This window comes from Camelus bactrianus, chromosome 18, assembly GCF_048773025.1.
Source record: "Camelus bactrianus isolate YW-2024 breed Bactrian camel chromosome 18, ASM4877302v1, whole genome shotgun sequence".
Taxonomy (NCBI): Eukaryota; Metazoa; Chordata; class Mammalia; order Artiodactyla; family Camelidae; genus Camelus; species Camelus bactrianus.
The window spans coordinates 26,646,802-26,669,846 of NC_133556.1; the positions used below are offsets into that span (position 1 = coordinate 26,646,802).

At 50.4% G+C, this 23,045-nt stretch overlaps 10 non-coding genes across 10 annotated transcripts; 4 read left to right on the forward strand and 6 right to left on the reverse strand.

The window, feature by feature from the left end:
* Window positions 1-946: 946 nt before the first annotated feature.
* On the reverse strand, window positions 947-1,019 carry TRNAK-CUU (transfer RNA lysine (anticodon CUU)). The gene has a single exon. It is a non-coding gene; the product is annotated as a tRNA-Lys (tRNA).
* Window positions 1,020-2,059: 1,040 nt separating this feature from the next.
* Window positions 2,060-2,132, forward strand: TRNAR-CCU (transfer RNA arginine (anticodon CCU)). Its single transcript has one exon. It is a non-coding gene; the product is annotated as a tRNA-Arg (tRNA).
* Window positions 2,133-5,506: 3,374 nt separating this feature from the next.
* On the reverse strand, window positions 5,507-5,578 carry TRNAP-CGG (transfer RNA proline (anticodon CGG)). The gene has a single exon. It is a non-coding gene; the product is annotated as a tRNA-Pro (tRNA).
* Window positions 5,579-8,668: 3,090 nt separating this feature from the next.
* On the reverse strand, window positions 8,669-8,741 carry TRNAK-CUU (transfer RNA lysine (anticodon CUU)). Its single transcript has one exon. It is a non-coding gene; the product is annotated as a tRNA-Lys (tRNA).
* Window positions 8,742-10,008: 1,267 nt separating this feature from the next.
* TRNAP-UGG (transfer RNA proline (anticodon UGG)) lies at window positions 10,009-10,080 on the forward strand. Its single transcript has one exon. It is a non-coding gene; the product is annotated as a tRNA-Pro (tRNA).
* Window positions 10,081-12,699: 2,619 nt separating this feature from the next.
* TRNAK-CUU (transfer RNA lysine (anticodon CUU)) lies at window positions 12,700-12,772 on the reverse strand. The gene has a single exon. It is a non-coding gene; the product is annotated as a tRNA-Lys (tRNA).
* A 3,499-nt stretch (window positions 12,773-16,271) lies between these two features.
* TRNAP-AGG (transfer RNA proline (anticodon AGG)) lies at window positions 16,272-16,343 on the forward strand. Its single transcript has one exon. It is a non-coding gene; the product is annotated as a tRNA-Pro (tRNA).
* A 2,902-nt stretch (window positions 16,344-19,245) lies between these two features.
* TRNAK-CUU (transfer RNA lysine (anticodon CUU)) lies at window positions 19,246-19,318 on the forward strand. Its single transcript has one exon. It is a non-coding gene; the product is annotated as a tRNA-Lys (tRNA).
* Window positions 19,319-19,849: 531 nt separating this feature from the next.
* On the reverse strand, window positions 19,850-19,921 carry TRNAP-AGG (transfer RNA proline (anticodon AGG)). Its single transcript has one exon. It is a non-coding gene; the product is annotated as a tRNA-Pro (tRNA).
* A 2,605-nt stretch (window positions 19,922-22,526) lies between these two features.
* TRNAP-UGG (transfer RNA proline (anticodon UGG)) lies at window positions 22,527-22,598 on the reverse strand. Its single transcript has one exon. It is a non-coding gene; the product is annotated as a tRNA-Pro (tRNA).
* Window positions 22,599-23,045: the final 447 nt, after the last annotated feature.

Genomic DNA, 23,045 nt, shown 5'->3' on the forward strand with positions numbered 1-23,045 from the left:
GGAGTCCAGATGGGAAACAGAGGACCCTGGTCCTGTAACCCTTCCCCAGTCCTAAAAAAATCTTCTCAGGATTTATGTCCTGGACTCTTCACCTAGGGAGTGGCTCAAGACCCCAGACCACAGGCCACTTGGCTACAGAGACTTCCTGATGCCAGATCACTCCAGGAAGCACAGTGTTCTCCTGAAGCTGAGGTTCAGGGATGGAGTCCGTGCAAGGAAGTAAGAATGTGTGGTTCAGGGACATGGATCAGTCCACAGTGTCCCAAAGTGAGACCTGGACAGTAAGGGGGGAGGGCAAGGGTCAGGCTCCAGGACCCCCTCACTTCGCTCTCTCCTGTCTCTACTCCTTTGCTTTTCATCATGAAGTAAAGGCACCTAGAATCAGCGCCCATCATTCCATCCACACCACAAAAATGTCCTGTGTGTGAGGGAAGGGCTTGTACAGGATTTGAATCTAGGGCTTCTCACTCCTAAAGCTAGACATATACCCCTAGAAATGCATCAAGGTCTGTTATTTCCCTACCTCTCTTCCTTCCATTGAAGTGGTGTTGCTCCCTGTTAGGTGGGGACTATTACTGTCCATTCTTCTGACTAGCACTGGCTGAGCCAGGCCTTGAGCTGAAGCTGGGGACACAACCGCCCACAGGACCTCAGTTAGGGAATAACTATGAATGGGGTACAGGGTCTCCTGGATGCTGGGAGGGGCCCCTGGCAGTACCGCAGGGCTGGGGCAGGGAAGGTGGATGCAGAGGATGTGGGGCTGCCTTGGCCCCTAAAAATAAATGTGGGTTGATATAGCTCAGTTGTAGAGTGCATGTTCAGCATTCAGGAGGCGCTGGATTCAATCCCCCTTCCCTCCCTCCCCCGCCTCTCCCCCTCCCCCCTCCTCCGACCCTCCCCCCGCCCAACAGGGTTTGCAGTTGTTTAAAAGTCAAAAAGTGAGAGACGCCCAACGTGGGGCTCGAACCCACGACCCTGAGATTAAGAGTCTCATGCTCTACCGACTGAGCTAGCCGGGCGGGCGAGACGAGGGTGGGCGGAGCCCAGGTTACCCGCCACTCCTACCCGGCCTTCCCATCTTCTAAGTCGCGTGGAGCTTCCACAGCAGACAAACCAGATCGCCTTTATTGCGTACATCCGCGAGGCGGTTTGGAGTCTTGAGTTGCTGAGTCCTCAGCCCGGACGCCCGGATCCGAGGAGCTGAGACCTCCTCTCCCTTCCTTAGCATGGTCCCAGGGCCCGGGTCCTGGGTCCGAGTCCCAAGGGTGTTGTGGAACAAGGTGCCGTGCTGGTCCGAGGATGAGTGCGGAGATTCCGAAATCTCTTCTGCCTTGTTCCATGTCCGCAGGTCCTGGTGTACTTCCCGCCAGGGTCCCGCTGTCCCCCCGACCCCACCCTGCGCTTCCAGGCGGGATGAGTGGAGCGTGAGGGACACTTCCTCTAGCAGGAAAAATCCTCAGAGATGGCCTCCCCTGCGCTGGGCACTAAAAAGGGGAGACGCGATGGAACTCTCCCTGGAGGGGGCTTTGGAGACTTCCCGGCCTTTCCCACCTTAAACCGACAGAATCTGAAAACTTGGAGATGCCCAGGATTTGGGCGAAGGGCCCATGTCCCCCCCACCCCACCCCCACACAAAGCTAGCACCATACCCTTAAACCAAAGAGCCAGAATGAAGATGACGGATCTCGGTCCTTGGTGACTGACTCCCCGACCTGGGACAGAGGCGAGATTCTCCCACCGGAGGAAGGGGACCTGGGGGAAGTTTCGGTTCCGATATCCCGTAAGGGAGTGTGAGGTTAGGATCGGTGCTCTGGAGTCCAGGGTCCAGTCCCAAAGATGCACACACAGGGAGGCTTCTACCAGGTGCGGCGGGGACTAGGGCGGCCGCGGAGCTGGGGTGGCCCTGGGACCTGACGGGACCGGGCACAGGGGTGCCTGTACTCCACGCCTGCACTGGGTGGGCCCTAAGCAAAAGAACCAGGACAGCAAAATGCTGGAACCTCGCTCTAAGTGTGGAAGGGGGCGGGCCCTGGACGGGAAGCCAGAGGCTGGGTAGCACGCCCCGGTGGCCTAATGGAGAAGGCACTGGCCTCCTAAGCCAGGGATTGTGGGTTCGAGTCCCACCCGGGGTAGTTAGTTGGTTATACCATCAGCGTTTCTATGCTGAAGTGTCTTCTGCCAAAGATTGTTATCATCCACCTCTGAGAGCCGCAACTTCTAGGACCCCGAGGAGGTTGGGAACCGGGTGTTTCTTTACACCAGTGAAGGTGAGGAAAGAAGCGAGGCAGGGCTAGCTGGGGGGTGAAGGACATCTGGCAGAGGAGAAACACCTTTAAAGTTCCGATATATTTTTAAAGTATCAATCTAAAATGCTTACATTAAAAATCAATGTACATTTTTGTCAATAAAAAAGATTATGGTTTCCAGGGGTTTGGGGAGAGGGAGGGAGGGAGGAATGAATAGATGGAGCACAAGGGGGTCTTAGAGCAATGAAATTATTCTATATAATACTATAGTGGTGGCTACATGTCATTATGCATTTGTCAAAGCCTATAAAATGTACATCAAGAATGAACCCTAATGTAAACTATGGAGTTTGGTTCATAATAATGTGCCCATGTTGGTTCATCCATTATACCAAATATGCCACGCTGATGAGGGATATTAAGGGTAGGGGAGTATATATGTGTGGGTGGGGAGGGCTATATGTGAACTCTGTATTTTCTGCTCAATTCTATTGTGAACCTGAAATTGCTCTAAAAGAATAAAGCCTATTAAAAATTTTTAAAAATCAATGTACATTTGATAGGCTAAAAAAGAAAGACCATGTGATCATCTCAATATATGCAGTAAAAGCATTTGATAAAAACAACCTCCATTCCTGACTGAAAAAAAACCCAAAAAACCCTCAGCAAGCTGGTGCTGAGGGGTAGAAGGGAGAGATAACAAAGAGCCATGAGAAAACTTTTGAGGATGATAAATATGGTTCATTCTCCTGACTGTGGTGGTGGTTGGGTGTACACAAATACCAAAATGTATGAAAATCTGCACTTTAAATGTGTATAATCTATTATATATTAAAGCCTTCTGAAAGCTTTTTAAAATTGCAGTATAATTGACGTGCAATATTAAATAAGTTACAGGTGTACAATATAGTGATTCACAATTTTTAAAGGTTATACTCCATTCATAGTTATTATAAAATATTGGCTATATTTCCCATGTTGTCCAATACATCCTTGTAGTTTATTTTGTACGTAATAGTTTCTACCTTTTAATCTCCTGTCTCTATGTTGCCCCTTCCCTTCCCTCTTCCCACTGGTAACCACTAGTTTGTTCTCTATAACTGTGAGTCTGAATAAAGCTTTATAAAAAAAAATGACCACAAATTATTTGACACTCCATTGAGAAGTGGGGTCTGTATCTCTTCCCCTTGAGCCTCAGTGGGGTGTGATTGCTTCATCCAATAATATACAACAGAAGTGACACTGAAGACTCCAAGGTTGGATCATAAAGGGGATGCAGCTTCCATCTTGTTCACTAGAACACATACATAGGAGTTCCCAGCTGCCAGGTAAGAAATTCAATTAGCCTGAATCTTCCATGCTGTGAGGAAGCCCAAGCCTCACAGAGAGGTCATGTGAAGATATTCCATTGCACAGTGCTAGCTGAGCCCAGCCTTTGGTTCATCTCAGTTTATATGGCAAGTATGTTAGTAAAGGAGCCTCCAGATGCTTCTAGACTGCAAGTCTTTCCAGCCACGCCCTAGATTTAACAGATACACGTTGTACTTGCTTTTCCCTGCTGAATTCTTGACCCACAGACTCAATGAGCATAATAAGATATTGCTTTATGCCACGACTTTTTTGAGTGTCACATAGCAGTCATAACTGACAAGCAGTAACTATTAAGATAAAAGATGGAAAACATATTTAGTGGAAGAATTTTGAAAGCTTCTCTCCATGAATTCTGGAACAAAAGAAGAATACCTTCTATCACATTTCTATTTAATATCTTATTAGAGGTCCCAGTGCAATAAGGCAAGAAAAGTAGTTAAAAAGTATAGATAACGATTAGAAATAATTAAATAATACTGTAATTATCCACAAAGGACAGACCTGAATCTGTAGAAAATTCTATAGATTAGAAACAATAAGTGAGTTTCACAATGTCACTCTAAGATTAATATGCAAAAATTGATGGTATTTTTATGTATCTGCAAAAAACAGAAAATTATATTCGAAGTAATATAGTTTATAATACCATCCACAAAATCAAATACCTAGCAAAAACTCTAATGAAAGATGTGAAAAATCTACTTCAGAAAAATATAAAACACTATTATAACAAATTAAAGAAGACCTTGATAAATGAAAGATTCATCACATCCATGAGTTGAAAGACCTTATTGTAATGATATCAAATCACCCCCAAACGATCTACAGAATCAATGCTACACCAATCAAAATCCCTATCACTATTTTTGTGTAAATTGACATGCTGATTCTAGCATTTATGTGAAAGTGAAAAGGACTAACAATAACAAAAACAAATTTTGGAAAACAAATTTAGGAGATTTACACTCCTGAATATCAAGACTTTTCATAAAGCTAAGTTGTTTTGGTCACCAGGTAAACAGACCACGGAGCAAAGCAGTGCAGTATTAGAACCGCATGTGCTCAGATTCTTGATTTGTGAAAAAGTTTACACGATGAAATAGTGGGTGAAAGGAAAGTCTTTTAAATAAATAGTTTTGAATCAGAACTGTCCCCCTTTAACAGATGGTAAAATTAAGGCCTTCAGGGCTAAACGTCTTAGGCAGAGCCCAGAGCCTGGGTTGGGAGAAATGTGATGCCCGCTGCCGCAGGCCCTAAGCCAGAAGGGAAAGTTCTTACTATTATGGGCTCGGTCAGCATTTGGACCCAGGACCTCTGTCCCTTACAGGAGAGTCGTGCCTCTGGCCCAGCGCAGTCCATTATCGTGGGCCACAAAAATGAGCCACATCTGCCACTTAAATTTATTTAGTAGCACATTTTAAAAATATAAATAAAAAGAAACAGGTAAAATTAATTGTAATACATTTTAATTAACCCAATATACCATGTCCAAAATACCATGTCAACATATGAGATACCTTACTTAAGTCTTCCAAATTCAATGTGTCTTTTACGTGTATACCAGCATATCTCAATCGGACCAGCCGGAGGAAACCGGTGTCCAACCGGGAAAGCGATGCTTGGACCGCAGTAAGGAGCTGCGTGCTCCCGGGGCACGCAGGCTGAGCCCTGTGTTACTGCTACCCCTAGAAACCGCTCCGCGTCGTTCAAGGTCTGCGTGGACACGTGCGGTCAGGTTTCCCGCGGTAGGGGGCGGGGAGCCAGCCCTGGACAAGAGTCAGCCAAGATGGGCATGGAATGGAGCGCTACACGCATGGATGGATGAGGCTTATAGGTTCGGTCTCGTATTCCTGAGGCATAAAACAACGGAAGATCAGGGCAGGTAAACTGGGCTCGTCCGGGATTTGAACCCGGGACCTCTCGCACCCGAAGCGAGAATCATACCCCTAGACCAACGAGCCTCCCTATGGTGGAGTTTCCAAACAGTTCCCCTCCACAACTGTTCCCATCCCCGCGCAGCTCAGGTTTATTCCGAAGTGGGCTGGGAGAAGTGCTGGAGTGACGGCGGGGAGACCTGGGGAACCCAGGCAGGCGGGGGCAGAAAAGAGGAATTCACTGAAGCCCAGACCAGAGGGATTGATTCCTGCCCCCAGGGAGTGAGGAGCAGATGTGTATCGGGGTGGGGGCCGCAAACAAGGGGCTTGGATGAACCGAAAGGCACCTTGCAGGAAGAGCACCAGCTCTCCAGGGGAACCCGAAACTGTGACAGTGAGGCTGTGGATTGTGGCTGGGGATCAAGCAGGAGTCAGGGACTGGCATCCAGTAGGCCCTGGTCCCCAAAGGCGGGGCCTGTGCCCTAGAATCTCGAGGAGGAGGAGAAGGCAGAGGAGGTGACAGCTCCACCTTATACACCCGGCTCCAGGGTTGCGTGCCTGGGAGCAGGAGAAGAGAGTTTCCATAGAGGATTAGGGTTCTCCCTGTTCATCCCCAAAACACCACAGGTTGGGCGATGACCACCCCCCTACCCCCCGCCAACCTTTGGAGGCCCCTTTAGTTCTGGGCAATTCGTTTCCATGGGAAAAGTAAAGCAGGGTAAGATAAACAGTGTAGGACTGGCCCGTTTGAGTAATTCAGTGGGTTTTAGGGCATTGGGGCTGTCCCTAGGGGTCCAGTATCTGGCCCTGGGTGATTTGAGACAGGGGAAATACTGGCCTGGTGTGTGAAAGTTAGATAAGAAGATGGATGGGGATGTGGACGGGGAATTGGTTGGTTTCCAAATTGTTTTCATTCTCTAGGAATTTGCCGGCCCTTTGATCTGCAATCTCTCCCCAGCCAGCAGGGCCCTCCAAGAGGTAAAATTATCATAAAATACAGAAATTAAAAACCATGATTAACACAGATGTGAACTGCTTCAAGTGTTTTCCCAAACATTTATGAAGGTCATGTGACTTTTAAAAATTCCATTAATAGGGAAGTTGTGGGTAGAGTTCAGTGGTAGAGCCCGTGTTTGGTGAGCACGAGGCCCTGGATTCAATCCTCAGTGCCTCCATTAAGGGAACGTGTATGTACAATGAAAATAGAAAATAAAACTTCCAGTAATAGAATGAATCGCTTTAATAGATTATTCTTTTTCACTTTATTTTAAAAATTATTTATTTATTTTATTTTCTTGGGGGGTAATTAGGCTTATTTCTTTATTATTTATTTACTTTATTATTTATTTACTATGGAGGTTCTGTGGATTGAACATAGGCCCTCGTGCATGCTAATCTCACACTCCACCACCAAGCTACACCCTCCGTGCTCAGTCTCCTGAAACACAAAACAAACCTTGCATTCCTGGAATAAATCCATCTCAACCCTTATTTTGCAGCTCCAATCCTTTAAAAAAGAAGCAAAGACACTCACTCAATGGAAGTGATGGCACTTTCTCCCTAACCCCATTCTTTGGGAAACGCCCAGACTGGCTAATTTGAGGCAGAAGGCACCAGCCTCCAACTCACCCCTGGCTCTGAAACCCTCAGAGGCTAAGAACACAAGTGACCTCCAATTCCATATCCCAAGTACTCCTGTGACACAAGGTCACTGTTGAAAGGCCCCATGAGCCAACATCCTCCAGGTGGTGTACAAACTCTGACCAGAGGCTTTACATCAGACCTGGAGCTGGAGCAGTGCCTGTAGTCAATTGTCTCAGCCTCTGATCGGCTTCCCCTTGTCTATCTCAGCCCCTCCACTCTTGCCACCCCTGGGAAATGTACCCCAAACCACACTAAAGCCCCTGAGATCTAGTTTGAATCCTGCTGCAAGGACATATCTCACCTGATTATAGTTCCATCAGGCATTCTGGAGGGACGAGGGGTTCCACCTGGGTGTCTGCACGCAAGGGCATAGAAACATCTGCGCTCTTCACAGCCCAGGTGCTGTGGCAAGGGCCAGACCCCAACAGTGTGGAAATAATCATTGTGCCCCACTTTGGTTTCTAGAGCCCTGATCTTTCTTTCAAGCACACAAGGTCAAGGGTTTAGTGCTCTGACCCTGAGTGTTCCTGGGGACTGAGGACATGATGGGAGGTGTTCTCTCAGCTGAACAGGTCCCTTCTCCCTTCTCTGAGTTTCCTAGTTGCGCAGCCACCCTGGACACCCCTCACCGAGGATTGGGTCTCTTGGGGTTGGGGAAGAAGCTCTGCACCTTGTACAAGAGGAAGGGGTCAGGATTTCTTCTCTTGGTCTAAGGATGAGCAGACAGACCTACCTGGGTTCACAAACTCCTGTTCCCTTTCCCAGTGGACTCTGAGTATGAAGCCTGGTGTGTCTGCTATGCCCTCATAGCCACTGTCCCTCCCTCTCCCTCTACCCCATTCCTGCCACCTGGTGTCTTGGAAAAACCTGGGTGCCAGCTGGAAAAGACTCTGCTGGGAGGAAGGTCCTGCCAGCAGGCTCTCCTCAGTCTAAGATTGTCGTTCAAGTTAATCTTCGCAGAATTGAATTCCCTGCTTTTGTGAGGGAATTGGGGGGAGGGGTTATCTCAGCCCTTGCGTCTCTAATGAACTCAGAAGCCCAGGATCAGGAGGACTTTACCCCTTTTTATTTAATTCACCTTTTCTCTCTCTCTGGGAGAGCCCAAGGAGATTAACCCGAGGACTGCCTTTACCCCAGGGGAACAAAAACTAGGCAGCCCTCGTCCCCTCAAAAACTTAAGACACATGCTCATCCTATGGAGCGGAAGGGGCATCTGAGTGTGCTGTGTGAGACTACTGGACTGCAAGAGTAATTCCTCAGAGCTACTAGTATGCCCACCCGGGCCTCCTTGGGACAACAGGAAACACCCTAAAATCCCAAAATGCAAGTGCACCTGTGGTCTAGGTGGACTGGATTCCTCCTTGAGCCCTCACCCACTTCAACCGGGTCTCCTTCCTTTACCTACGCTCCAAGCCTTTCCCGCAGTTCCACGGTTTGTCTGCAAATCTAGCTCAGGGTGCAACAGGGTTGGAGTCCTAGAATTTCGTCTGGTTTTTCTGAATTCTTTCTCACACAGTAGAGTTGCAAAAGCTTCGCCCAGCGTGGGGCTCGAACCCACGACCCTGAGATTAAGGGTCTCATGCTCTACCGACTGAGCTAGCCGGGCGACGCCTCTAGATTTTTTCGCCTTTGAAGAAACTCCTTAGACAGGAAGATTTCCTCTTCCCTTTCCCCACCTCCTCCCTACCCCTCGCAGGGGCAGCACCGTCCACTGCTGGTTTCCTGGGTTTTCTCCGCGAAACTGCCTAGAAGCCTCGGGTCTGAAAGCTGCGAGAGGGCGGGACGCCATGCCCGAAACTCGGAGGCGTGGGCAGGGAGGCGGGGGGATGGCGCGGGGCGGCGCGCTGACCCAGGCGGACAGGCAGACAGAGGCCCAGGGGCCCGGCCGCGCTGGCAGGTCAGTGACTGGTGGCACCGAGCCCCTGCGGCTCCACGCATGGGTCCACGGCATGCAGAAGGCGACAGCACCAAACCGCCTTCTTCTGGGATCGGATCCGAAGCTTCCCCCAACCGTCCCTCACTCCCTCGGGACAAGAAGCTTGGGACCCTCCTGCAGACGGGTGGGCAGGGTCACAGGATTCAAGGTCACTAGAGGTAGGTGGCACAAAGCATCCTTTTCTACAGTGGCCCCAGGGAGATGAATCCCCAGGGCCTCCGATAGCTCCTGAGTCCAAAACCTGGCGCCCCTGCCCCCCACCCCCATACTTTCTACCCAACCCTACACCACCCTGTTTTAGGGCGGGCAGCGTGGCGTGAACGGGGAAGGCCCAGGGGATGCACTGCAAGCCTGGAGGGGGAGCCCGGTACACTGGGAGTGCGATTCAGTGTCGCACCAGGGCCACCTTCTTCTTTCCCAGTTGGTTTCTGGAACCTTCACTTGTCTACGAGGGAGGATGAGCGCAGGGGAAGGGCTGCCGACAGTGCTGGGACAAGGAAAGGAACTCTGAGGGACCCAGAGCCACATGGTGGCCCAGGAGCCCCTGGGTCTGCCTAGGACCCTTGTCCCCCTTCCTGTAGGGCGAGACTTGGCTTTGACCCGAGGTCAGTGGCGGGGGCTGGCCAGTTGGAAGGGCAACAAAGCCGTAGTCTCGAGTTTGGGTCCCACAGGGAAACCCCACTTTCTGGAGCCTCGCCCAGCTCCGTAGCAGCTCAAGTCCCCACGACAGGCCTGGAGCAGAGGGAGGTCCCAATGGAAGAGACACCGCGGGGAAGCAAACCCCGGATCCTGGGACCCATTCTTCTCTGGAGGGTGAGCCAAGTCCTCTGGCCACAAGCCCCTCTTCCATCTGGGTGGGCATCTAGGACAATGCCTCAGCTGAGCAATGGTGGAGGAGGATGTGGACAGAACTAAGGACAGACCACAGCCTGTGGCCGGCTCGTTGGTCTAGAGGTATGATTCTCGCTTTGGGTGTGAGAGGTCCCGGGTTCAAATCCCGGACGAGCCCTCTTATTTTTCTTCTCAAGATGGGCAGGTTGTTGCAACCCAAGGGGGCCAAAAGCCAGGAGGGAGCCCATTGTTCTAGGAAGGACTCACTGCTCTAGGGCCCAGCCCAACAAAGGTTATTGTCTGCAAGACCTTCTCGTCAGCGGGGCTGGCCTGAGCCTACACTCACCTGCTTCTCCAGATGTGGCGCAAAGGTAGATGGGTGTTTGCCTGGGCCGCTTTTGTCAGTGCTTTGGGGAAGAGGAAGTGGCGGGACACCCTGGGGAGTGGTGTTCAAGCAAGATCCAAAGTTGGCATTCCAGACATCAGAGATGAGGGTACACCCCTCCCTGGCTAAGGCCTGTCTCATCCAAGAAGGGAAATCCAGACTGTGCATGAGGCAAGGGAGGGAGAGCAGCCACCAAGAACCATGAGCCAAAAGGACTTTTCTGGCCTAAGGATATTTTTCTGACTTTAGATGTGAGACGTCCTGAATTCATTCCCAAGAATCCTCCTCTTTGGAAGTAAGCAGTTGGGGCCTGGCTGTGATGTCGGTAGACCACGTGGGAGGGACACCCCCAGCAGGCCTGAGCTGAAGCTTCAGTGCTGGGGACAGCTGAGAGCTTGGGCTTGCTGGGTCAGGGTGTCACTCAGACACAGACAGGACCCTCCAGGGAAGGACTAGGCTCAGGGTGTCACAGAACAATCACCCCCAAACCCCAGCCCAAGAAGCTACCAGCGTGAGTTTCTTCCAATGCCTACCTCTGTTTCTAAACCCCATGACTCCTGTATTCCGGGCAATGCTTTCAGCCTAGTTCCTTGGTCCCCAGACTGTCTGTGGAGGCACCTTTATGGTATTTTAAAACTCCCAGGGATATTTTAAAAGTTCTTAGGGAAACATCAACACTCAGCATCCATCAGACACCATTCCCTGTGAACTACTAGCTCAAGGCTGTTCACTTTCAACTTTCATGATGCTATGTTTTTGCAAAGTTGGGTTTTCTGCAGTTTCTGTGATAAAAAGCAAATATGGCAGAAAAATCAATGTGGAGTAGGAACTGAGAGTAGCAGGATCCGTCTGATTCCAGGATTGGAGAAGCTTATATCAAGTGCACATACTCCATTAGAAAATAATTATGACTATTTAAACAAAATATAAAAATACAATTTTTCTCCAAAAGGTATTGTATTGGCTTGAATAGTGTCCTCCTAACACCCACGGCCACCCAGAACCTCAGAAGTTAGGGTCTTTGCATATATAATTAGTTAAGGTGAGGTCATACTGTCGTAGGATGAGCCTTCATGCAATAACTTATGTCTTATTAAAAAATTATATGAAGACACAGAGTCTCAGAGAGGAAAGAAGACTATGTGACAATGGAGGCAGAGACTGGAGAGATGAATTTACAAGTCAAATGTTGCTGGGAGCCTCCAGAAGCCAAAAGAGGCAGGAAGTGTTCTTCCATAGACCTTACAAAGAATGTAAAAAAGGTGTTCAGCTGGTACCTTGACTTTGGACTTCTGGCCACCAGAATTGTAAGAGAATAGATGTCTATTGCTGTAAGTTACTCAGATTGTGGTAATTTGTTAAGGCAGCCGCAGCAGACTAATACAGGTACTGAGTTGGTAAGACTTTTTTTTTTTCTTTCCAAAAAAGCTACTGAGATATATGGACCTAACCACCTTGTACACTGAACTGTTTTTTGTTTTGTTTTGTTTTTACCCTAAGAACGCCAGGAAAAATTACTAAGGATGACCTGAAGAAAGAAATGCGGGGGAACTTCTGCTCTGAGTACCAGCCACAGTGCTGGGACCTGAAGTTCCATGGGTCTGGGAGAGGGGCAGGGATCTATTGTCGCTCCTACAGAAGCCTCCGTTCCCACAGAAAAAGAAAATCTGTTCTGGTCAAACACTGAGCCTGGCCTTTTAACAGCCTGAATCCTTAAAAGAAAACAGAAGAAAATTATGTAGCTGGTGGTAACTATATACCCTCCTCCTCTCTCTCCCCCCAAACTGGGAAGTGAAACGCCTGGAGTCCATTTCCCTTTTACTGGGGAGAGTGGAGCAAGGTGAGAGGCCCCCAAAATAAGAGGCGACCGACTTCCCAGGTGGAGGAAAATTCTGAGCAGTCCCTCCTCAGACACTGGGGGACCTCGGCTTTGGAGCATCCTGCCGGGGGTCTCCTCACTTCGGACCTGGGAACCAGCCTGGCTCCGGGCCTGGAGAGTCGCTTCCCATGCCCCCACATCCCCAGCCCCACCCCAGACACACAGTCCTGGTGGTGGGCGCCCTGGAGCTCCTGGAGCCCTCAGTTCGAATCCTGTCCCCCAGTCAAACGCAGCGGCACAGTTCGCTCTTGATTTATTAAATACAAGATGCCAGGTAAAGGCGTCTCCTCGGGAGGGGATTCAAAAGCTGGCTGGCGGACGCAAGTATTTTCTGCTTCACTCAGGATGGAGAATGACGTCTGCACCCGGAGACGGTTCGAGGTTTCAGGCAATCATATGCTACGCAGGTTTTTCCCCTGGCAGCATCTGTGACTGACCGCCTATATTGCAAAACCTCTGGAAAGGATTAATTTATGAAATATTTTCATTTTGGGGTGTGTCATTGTATGGTCCCGTTATCAGTCAAAAGTACCCGCCCAACGTGGGGCTCGAACCCACGACCCTGAGATTAAGAGTCTCATGCTCTACCGACTGAGCTAGCCGGGCGGAGATGATGATGATGATGATGTTGATGTCTGACGCCCTGCTGTTCAGAATCGGAAAGGCGGGTACTGCAAAAATTGCAAAGGTGTGGCGGACCTCTGAAGAGGTGGCGCTGGCGTGGTCACCCCCGGAGTCAGCCCTCTGGACATTTAGGCGGCTGGACACAGTCCCTTCCCCGGACTCTGGATATCCAGGACCTTCACTGCCCCCACCCCATCCCCCTATTCTCAGCCAGCTGTTGGCGGACGGGAAATCTTTCATCTGCTGTTAAAGTGGAATTTTTGTCCTGGGGCCATTAGCTACAGCCCTGAGTCGGGATCTCTCAGGGTAATCCTTGGGGGTTGCGGGTGGGGAAAAGGAACAGCCTCTCTCCAGGGCCCAAGTACGACTCAGAGGGGCCTGGATCCACGCTCCGTCTGCGATTATAAACCCAAATCATTTCTTACTCATCACTGAGCACCGCCTGTTTATGGCTCCAATTCGTTTAAAATGACCCTGGGAGTCTGAGTTTTGCAAATGTTAGCTAATATATATAATATATATATATGTAAATATATATATATATTTTAATTTTTTTCTGTATAGCACAGGGAACTGTATTCAATATCTCGTAATAAATTTTAATGAAAAAGAATCTTTGTATGTCTATGCATGACTGGGATATTGTACTGTACACCAGAAATCGACACATTGGAACTGACTGTACTTGAATTTAAAGAAACAAAAAATAAATAAAATGGCACAAAGAATCAGCCTTCTTCCCTGCTGACCTGTGTGCAGGGCTGACAGAGAGCCCCATAAGGTCCCAGAGGGGAGAGCTTGTGGGTCGTTTTTGTTCGTCCTAGCATAGGGTCCTCGCATCAGTGAATTCACAGAGCCACAGCTCTGCTCACCACCGCCAATCTCTTGGGACTATCTTGAAAAATCCGAACCCAGTCCTGAGTCCTGTCCACAATGGTTTTGCTGTCCAAAAGGTCCCTGTGGAAAAGGCACACTGTTTACCATTCCTGCCCAGCTGGGGCAACCGACCCTGGGTGGGATTCTGTTCCTGACCTCCCTCTGCTTCCCCTCAAAGATCCAGACTCTAGAAAAACTGCCAAAGCCAGAAAGAAAAAGAAAAATACCATGTGACATCACTTATATGTGGACTCCAAAAAATGAGATAAATGAACTTTTTACAAAACAGAAACAGACTCAGAGATGTAGAAAACAAACTTGTAGTTACTAGAGGGGAAAGTGGAGGGTGGAGGGATAAACTGGGAATTTGGAATTTGCACATACTACTATATGTAAGATAGATAAATATCAAGGTCCTACTGTATAGCACAGGGAACTATATTCAATATCCCGTAATAGCCTATAATGAAAAAGAATATGAAAAGGAATATGTACACATGTATAACTGAATCACTATGTTGTACACCAGAAATTAACATTGTAAACTGACTATACTTCAATTAAAAAAAAAAATAGAACAGCTGCCAGTACTGAAAAGTTAGAAGATCTAGACTGGGAAGCCTGGGATAGGAGCGGGACCCCCTCCAGCCCCTCCACAGTACCAAGGGCAACAGCCCCAGCCTTAGTAAATTAACCAGAACCCCACTCCCACACCCACCTCAGCCCCGGGGGTCTGTAGGAGCATCTAAGATATGCTTATGGTCAAAACTTTCTGAGAAACAAGCCACTGGAAAACAAGCCACAACTAAATTTCCATGAGCCTAAAATACTATATTCACACTTACTTGCTTAAAATGCACATGCTTGCTTTGTTTTAATGTTTTACACAGTAGATGACCTATAACACGTATTATGCTAAAGAAAATTTGTGAGGCGCAATCCTGAGATTGACCCTAAGGGCACAAAGGATGGCAGATACTTCCTTAGGGTAAAACAATGGACGGTCCTGGAAAGCCAGATCATCCATTAACAGAACTTGGTTCTGGCATGAAAGAATGTGGTTTAATCCAGGGGAAATAGTTGCTATCTCGAGATGTCTCAGAGGCAAAAACAGGATGGACTTAGAAATTTTGCATACCCCGAGGAGGGTGACTGTTCCTGGAAGGGATAGGCCTGAAATTAATCAGCTAATCAGCAAGCAGAACTTGGTGCTTATTGCATGGAATATCTAAAGCCCCACCTCTTTGATCTCATTTTTTTCTGAGCTGTATACTCTTAATAAATATGATGTCGACCAGGCTTTCGGCATTCTAGATCCACGAGATCTTGAGTCCCCTGGTCCCATCTTTGCTCTTTACTTTGTCTCTTTGTTTCTTAAGTCTTGTGTTGCCTGTCCTCAGACAGGGTCCTGAGCTGTGCTGGACGCAGCAAAAACTGAAGCTCCATTTGCCCCAATCCCCAACAATGGAAATCTTCACCAAAGCCCAAAATGCAATCCCTGTTCCCATTGGAGCCAGGACCCACGATCCCTGGCTTAAAAGGCCAGGGAGACCCCATTATGCCACTGGGCCTTCTCCCCACACCAAGACTGTGCCCTTCCTCTGCCTCCACCCTCAGACCCTGCAGCAGCCCCTCTATCCACATACACTCCAGCCAGCCCTTCCCACTCTGCCCCCTCCCCATCCTCTCTTCCGGTATGTTCCTCTCTAGGTTCAAAAATCATGACCTCTCTCGGTGGGGCTCGTCCCCGCAGATCTGATCCCTGCAGAATTCCCAGCACAGGGCCTGGCTAAGAATCTGGCGCAGAGTTTGTGGGCTGAATGGAGAATGGAGCCAGAATGCACGGTGGTGTGTGAGGACGGTCACTGAGGTAAGCAGGGGCAAGAGGGACGCGAGAGGCTGGTATCTCAGGTATGAGAAAGCCCAGCGGAATCTAGACGTGAGCTCTTCTGAACACTTTAGGGCGTGGGCTGGGAAGTGTAGGGAATAGCGGGATGGGGAGCCTCTGCAGAGCTCTGGAGAAGACAGAACTTCCAAGCCAGGGAGAGCTGGGGGCTGTAGACAAGGACAGCAGCTCAGGGATGGAGGCTCCTGAGGGAGGGCCCTGGGAAAGGTCCAATCCACACTGATTGGTGCTCTGGGGTGACCAGTGCGCCTGGCCGCTAAGCTTCACGAGACCCACATTTCTTTGAACCCAAATTCGATTCCAAGTAGAGCAGAATGACAGTTGCGTTGTGCGTGGATTCATCGGGGTGGAGGCATCTGGGAACCGCTGCCCCAGCTCTGCTCCAAGCTTTGGGCAATAGAGAGAGGACCCTCGAGTTCCTCTGCAGTAGAGTGCTCGGTGTTCCAGGCGTGGAGATCCCAGATGAGACCAGGACTAGGGGAGGCAGAACGGAGTCCCGGATCCCCAGAGTCTCAGGCTCTGGGACCTGGTGCCCACAGGGGCGGCAACACTGCACCATCCTTTTCTCAGGGCTGAGGGTTGAACAAATCCGAGAACGCTGAGGGTCCTCTCGGAAGTGGGGTGCGCGGGCTTATGTTGAAACAGAGAAACGGCGTAAAGATAAGCAGGGATGGGCAGGTAGGGGTGTTAGAGAAGGGCGGCTCGTTGGTCTAGGGGTATGATTCTCGCTTAGGGTGCGAGAGGTCCCGGGTTCAAATCCCGGACGAGCCCCATGGCCCTTCCCTTTTTTCCCCAAGAGCTCCCAAATGGTGAATACCCAGCCCAGGGCCTCCTGCGAAAACGAAATGTGGCTCTAATGTCTCATTGCCCATCCACCCCCACCACCCAGCCCCCTATTTTGATAGAAAGGGCCAGAGATCCTTAATCTGAGTTCTGAATTTGGGCTCTATAGTAAGTAGTTTAGGGGGCTGGAACGTGCTGAGAAAGATCTCCACGAGCAACCGGGCCACACAGTGTCGGGGGTGCTGAAGCCTCAACCTGGGACACCTCGACCTCCGCCTACCCCTTTACTGCTCTGCACTCTGAGGTGGTTTTCCCCACCTGGCCACCAGGGGGAGCCCCGAGGCGGCGCTGCTGGGCTGGGAAGCCCGGGAAGTTCCCCGGCTTGAGTGGCAGGAAGACCCGGGCTCTGGGCCGTGCCACCAGCTGTGTTCTGGGTGAGCTAGGCTCTGGTCGCCGAGCTGCGCTGCTTTTGTTAATGACCAGTGCGGGATCCGGGAGCATTCCCGGACCCGCTTCCCACAGGGCGGAAGAGGAAAGCAGGACGGCTGGGTAGAACTGCCCTGAGCGTGCACCTCACGAAATGGACCGCTTAACTTCGGCCACAGTTTCACCTCCCCTTTCCCTTCCTGCGATCTGAACAGAAATGTCAGGGCCACCAGCTGAGGTGGCCCAGCACCTAGCAGCAGCCCCCTGCACCTTGCCTCTGATGATGGATGTCAACGTTGCTCCAACCTTCTGTTTCCCTATGTGCGGAGCAGTAAGAGGCGCCCCTCCACCCCCCAGCCAGGAGGAATCAACCGAGGCCTAGTGGAGAGTGTCAACACCCACTCCAACCCAACAGTAAAGAGGTCTCACCCCTTGGGAACTGCGCCCACCAGACAGAAACAGGGCAGCACCATCCTTCCCCACCAGAAGGACATCTTGTCAGAGAAGGGAACTAAACCAGAAGATTTAAATATCTAGAGTCTCATAACATAATACCGAAAATGTCCAAGATGCAATTGAAAATCCTTGGTGGAACCAGGAAAATTCCAGCTTGAAGGAGAAATGACAATCAAGAGACTGACAGCACAGATATGGGAACCAAAGAGGGTAAAGGTGGTGCAGCCATCGTAAAAATACTTCAAGAAGCGATTACAATCCTCTTGAAACAAATTTAAAAATTGAAAGTCTCATCAATAGACAATATAAAGAATAACCAAATAGAAAGCTTAGAACTGGAAAATACAATAACCAAAATAAAAAGCTTAAATGATGGGCAAGAGCAGAATGGACAAGACAGAAGATAGAATCAATGAAGTCAAAGATAGAACAGTAGAAGTTACCCAATCTGAAGAACAGAAAAAAAAAAATTCTTAAAAAAATAAAGTAAACCAAAAAACAGAGCTTTAAAGATCTGTGGGACTTTAACAAAAATATAATGTTGGAGTCATTGAAGACCCAAGAGAGAAGAAAGATGGGGCTAAACTGTATTAGAAGAAATAGCTGAAATTTCTGGCTGGTGTATTTTTTTTTTTTAAATAAACTTTAGGAGAAGGTGTACTGGCACCTCTCCATTCTTTGATCAAAGAATAAAGTTTTCCGAGAGAGAGAGAGAAGCCACTTATTTCTAGAACTTTTTTTTTAACAGAAAAATTGAGAAATACAACAGAAACACACAACCCCCGGCCTCCACACACCATAGCCTCCCCTATTCCCGTGTAGTTTTAAAACCTATCTCCCTCTACTTTTTCCCCGACATTTTAAAGCATACATAGCATTGCTTCACCCTTATAAAGGGTTTTCACCTTTTTTTTTTTCAAATATCTCTACAAATAAATTCCTTTGTTTTAAAATACTCCCAATACCCTGTGCACAAGTAACCACATAAACGATAATCCCTGAGTATCCGTCATGCCCAGTGCGCGTGCAGCTTCCCGCTAACCTCCCCTCTGCATTTGGTTGGCTAGATTCAGAATGCAGGCCAGGTCTGCACATTGCAGTTAGTGGAGTCCGAAATCTCAGTGGCTCCCTCAGATTCTCTGAGGCGCTTTGGCTCCAGAAATTAGGGGAAGAAAGAAGACAATCCCTAGATCCCACTCCCAGTTCGCTGTGTGTCTGAAGTTCCTCTCCCTCTGGAGAGCTAGGCCGGGAGGGGGTTGTGGCAGGGGTCACCCTAGCTCCAGCCTACGTGAGTGTCATACCTGTCGTGCAAGGATTGGCCTGCTTCCTCCAGGAACGCCCTCACTCCCGACCCTGAATCCCAGGAAACTGGATCCCAAAGCAGAGTTTAGGCAGTTGTCTTGGCGGGTGCCAGGGGTCTCCAATCCCTTCCGCCATCAACCGCAGGGTCGCTGATTTCAGTAGCTCAAGATCACCCAAAGGGCAGACCAAGAAGGATTGGGGCAAAATACATTTTCAAATAAAAATAAATTGATTTTAGATAATTCAAAGGAAGCATAGATGGATTTATGCAAACAAGTGGAATGCAGGAAGTCAAACAATGATATTAAATTTACAAGTTTGTTTGCTCACATACAGGGGGCTGGCCCCCTTTTCATTGCCCCATTTCGGGCCACGCGTCCTCTCGTCGCGGGATCAGCTCGGGCAGATCGGCTTTGAGTTCTGTCTATACCGCAGGGCTCTCGGCGGCCGCTGAGCCTCTGTCTGTCCGTCTGTCCGTCGGTCAGCGTAGCGCCTCACCTCTCGACCCAGCACTGTCCTGAAGTACCCTGCACCGCGCTCTGCTGCTCCAGGGCCTGGGGACACGGCGAATTTCAGGCAGTCTCTACACGCAAGATGCCCCAAGGGGACTCCGTGTTTCCGCTGACCTCGTGACATGCCCTGCCTGGTTATTTTATCCACAGCCAGTCAAGTTTTGAAGCTCAGTCGAAAAATAGCTACCATAGGTGCCCGGCTAGCTCAGTCGGTAGAGCATGAGACTCTTAATCTCAGGGTCGTGGGTTCGAGCCCCACGTTGGGCGTCCTTTTGACACGAGAAGGCATAGAAACCACAAGTTGTCTGGTTTAGGTACTCTCAAATGCACCTAAGGCGTCGTCCGACAGACGGTGTCCACCCGCTGCTATGTACCCAGCTTGTCACTTTGCATCACATCACCTCGTCCAAGCGTTTAGAAGAGCCCGGTGACATCGCCTTACAGTGGATCTGCGACCCACTTCGTTCCTCAACTTTTTTTTTTTTTAAACAAAAGCACCCTTACAAACAGGTCGATCAAAGATTGGAACTTGGCTACCAAAGAAAAGCCATCCACGTTTTCCCTTTGGTTTATTTAGTCGACAGAGCGAGCCCACAGTTGTAAAATGCTTAACTTTTACTACGATATTCCTTTGGGAAGGGAATGCCTGGCATTCCAAGCCACATTCATCTCTCAAGCTAGAGTGGCCCCGCGGGTCAGAGCAGCCCAGACCACTGTGAGGAAGGATGAGAGTGACAACGTGGGTGGGTTTAGGGGCTCCAAGTTCCAAAGACACAAACCAACCACTATTTTAAAATAGGGCTCGTCCGGGATTTGAACCCGGGACCTCTCGCACCCTAAGCGAGAATCATACCCCTAGACCAACGAGCCAGTTGCCTCTGTGTGCCTTTGCTGTCCTGTGGAGTTTAATCTGACTCTGCCCTTGCTGGTCTGGGCTGTCCCGATTTTCTTCACTACGAATTTCCCCCTTTCCCTGTGAGTCTCGGGAAGGATTTGATTCCATGAACAGGAGGGGAACGGGGGAGGTCCAGCATTGCCACATGCCAAGACTCCAAGTTGGTAAGTCCCAATCTGGATTTTGGAGTGTCCCACTCCGCTGCCCTCCCCTTCGCCCAAGAGAAACTAATACCATCAGCTCAGGAGAGCATCCTCAGGTCCTCCCTCCGGCACCGGGCTAAGGGCTGGGCTGTGGAGTGAAGCCGGGAACAGGACTTGGACCCTGCCCACGGAGTCGCTGGCTTCCGGACCGCACCGTCTCTCATGCCACATACTGGAAAGACCTGCCACGGGGTCCCAAGTCTCATACCCCGTCCAGCCCTGAGAATCGCCTCCCAGAGTCCCAGACTCACATCCCAGTGCAGACCACAGCTGGGAAGGGTCCCTGCCAGGGGTGGGGGTTTAAGTGGGGAAAAAAAGGATCAGGGAGGAAATTGAGGAAACTCACAAGAGCCCTCAGGGGAGATGCCTCTCATTGCCACTGCCCTCCGCTGTCTCCCTGTCCAATGAGCACACCTGGACACCCAACCTCGGTGCCCCGACCAATCTGGCCACTCCCATCCAGCTCGGATCTGGGTGCACCACCCACTGAGCCTACCTCTGCTCCATCGTCAGAGGCCCAGACTCCACACCAGCTTTGCAAGAGATTCTGTTTCTGCTTTTAAATGACCAGAAAAAGCAAACTGGGCTCCTCAGGGATTTGAAGCCAAAATGAGGACAAGACCTCCTCCACAGAGACCTTCCTCTGTACTTCCTGCCCTGACTGTCCACTTCTCTTTCACTGGACAAGTGACAGTGGGGCCCCAGCTCGAGACAGGCCATGGACTGAGGGCTTGTAGAGAGGAGCAGACCCCAGGTGCAAAAGTGGGGAGGGGTTAAGGCAGGCCTGAGGGAGGGACATCACTGACACAAAAGAAGGCTTCGCAGCAGAACTGACCTGCTGGTAGAGGTGGTAGTGATTTCCCCTCAAGGAACAGGAGTCTTAAAAGGTTCTGGCTGTAGGAGAAGAAAGGGCTGGCCAGGGAGGCTGGCTACCTGGTTGACCCTTACCAGGTCTCCCTGGACATCCAAATGGGGCCTGGGGTTCTGGGCAGGAAACCCTCTTGCTCAGGGACTTGAGAGTCAGGAAGCATGAAATGGGTACCCAGCACTCACGATCCTGGGCTTAAAGTGGAGAAAATTGGGATTTAGGTCAGAGAAGAGGCCCACCTGCCCCCTCTGCATGCACTGGGGAGCTTTGGCCCTGATACAGCTCGCCTGGTGGGTGCTCTGAGCCTCCCACCATCCCCTGGGCCAGGCACAGCTCTGGGACTGGGATCAGGAAGCTCTTCCCAGATTGGGGCCCCCCAAATTTCAATCAAAGCCTCAGTCCCTGCCTGTATCAACCATGTCTTTTATTTTCTGTACTCTGACCCTTTGACATCTAGAGTCTTGATAACTCTGGAGGGAATGCTTTCCCTGAGGCCAACCAGTTCTTAGAGATAATAACCAATTCTTCTGCCAGCCAGTGTCTCAAATGCAAACCAACCAATCCAGAGTCTGCAGCCCACAACCCTCTGTTTTATCAGGATTTCACACTCTGAGCCACAATCCGCCTGCCAGAACCACCCCAAGGCTAGGAAACAGACAGCTAAGGACAGCACCTAGGCCCCAGAGCCCGCTGAAATTATTCAAACGAACTCACCTAAACCTGTCTTCCCTGACTGACCTGTTTCACCTTCCGTGAAACCACAACAAAGTCCCTTGCCCACGTTTTCTTCTCCGCTCCTCTGCCTCCTGACTGATCCTGGTGCATCTCCTGTGCCCCCCCAACCCCCATGTGGAGGCGTGCCCCCACCTCTTGGAAACTGTAACAAGCCATCATCTCAATAGCTGAATCTGTTGGCCTCAGAAAATAACAATAAAACCTATTAAAACACTGCCATTCTTCCAGCATGGAGAAAAGAGACTCTGTGTCTGGAGCACAGCCCTCTGGACGCCTGTGGAGACCCCATGCCTTTGGGGGGTGCCAAAGGTGAGGCGCAGCCCCTCCCCATGTTCATTCTCTGCTGCGGTTTCCTTCCTTCCCTTGGTTGTGGAAGGCCCTTCTGGCAGGATAGAGACATTTATGACCCAAAGCAAAACTACATGCTCAGACCAAGTTGGATCGTCACCCCAGGGTCTGTGACTGTCTGGAACACACAGATCCGGTCTCCCGCTCATGGTTGAGACAACTGCCCTGGAAGCGATTTTCCCCCTCTCAGGTTCCTTCCCTAGGGCCAGGCCGCTCCCAGAGCTCGGAAGACGAGGCCTCGGGCCTGGATGCACCCGCAGCTCCAGCATCCGATCCACACGGGGAGCGACGGTTACTCTGCAGCAAGGAAGTGAGCGCAGCCTTATCGGCTATACAGCCTGCGGAGGGAGACCAAGATCTTACCGCCCAGGACTCCACGGAGATCCGCTTCACCCACGGAGTAGCAGTGCTGTGTCTGCAAAACCCGGGCTCGTCCGGGATTTGAACCCGGGACCTCTCGCACCCAAAGCGAGAATCATACCCCTAGACCAACGAGCCACGCTGGCCGAGTCTCTTGACAGCTGTCTTTGGAGGCCTGAGACCTTGGCTCCGGCCGCTTCCCGGTCTCTCTGGGAGGTGCGCAGGGACAGGTTTCGGTTTCGATTCCAGAAGGGAAAGGGGAGGTGCAGCACGGCCGGAACCTTCCGGAAAGGGGGCTCCCGCACACCCCGTCCCCAGGCCCACAGAGTCAGATTCCCCCAGGGCACGAGGGCCACTCAGCCCCAGCAGCTGGAAGAGCAGCCAGATGGCAAGGAGGAGGGAGTCCGTGTGGCCTGGGTGAGTATGGAGGTCTCTCATAGTGGACTCCAGGCCAGAAATTTCACCCAAGATGGGGAATAAGTCCAGGACCCTGAAAATAAGGATCTGCCACCAGTCAACTGGCCAGCCCGGGCGTTCCTCGACCATCTCAGGGTCCCTCTTGACCTGGATCGGCCCCAGAAGACC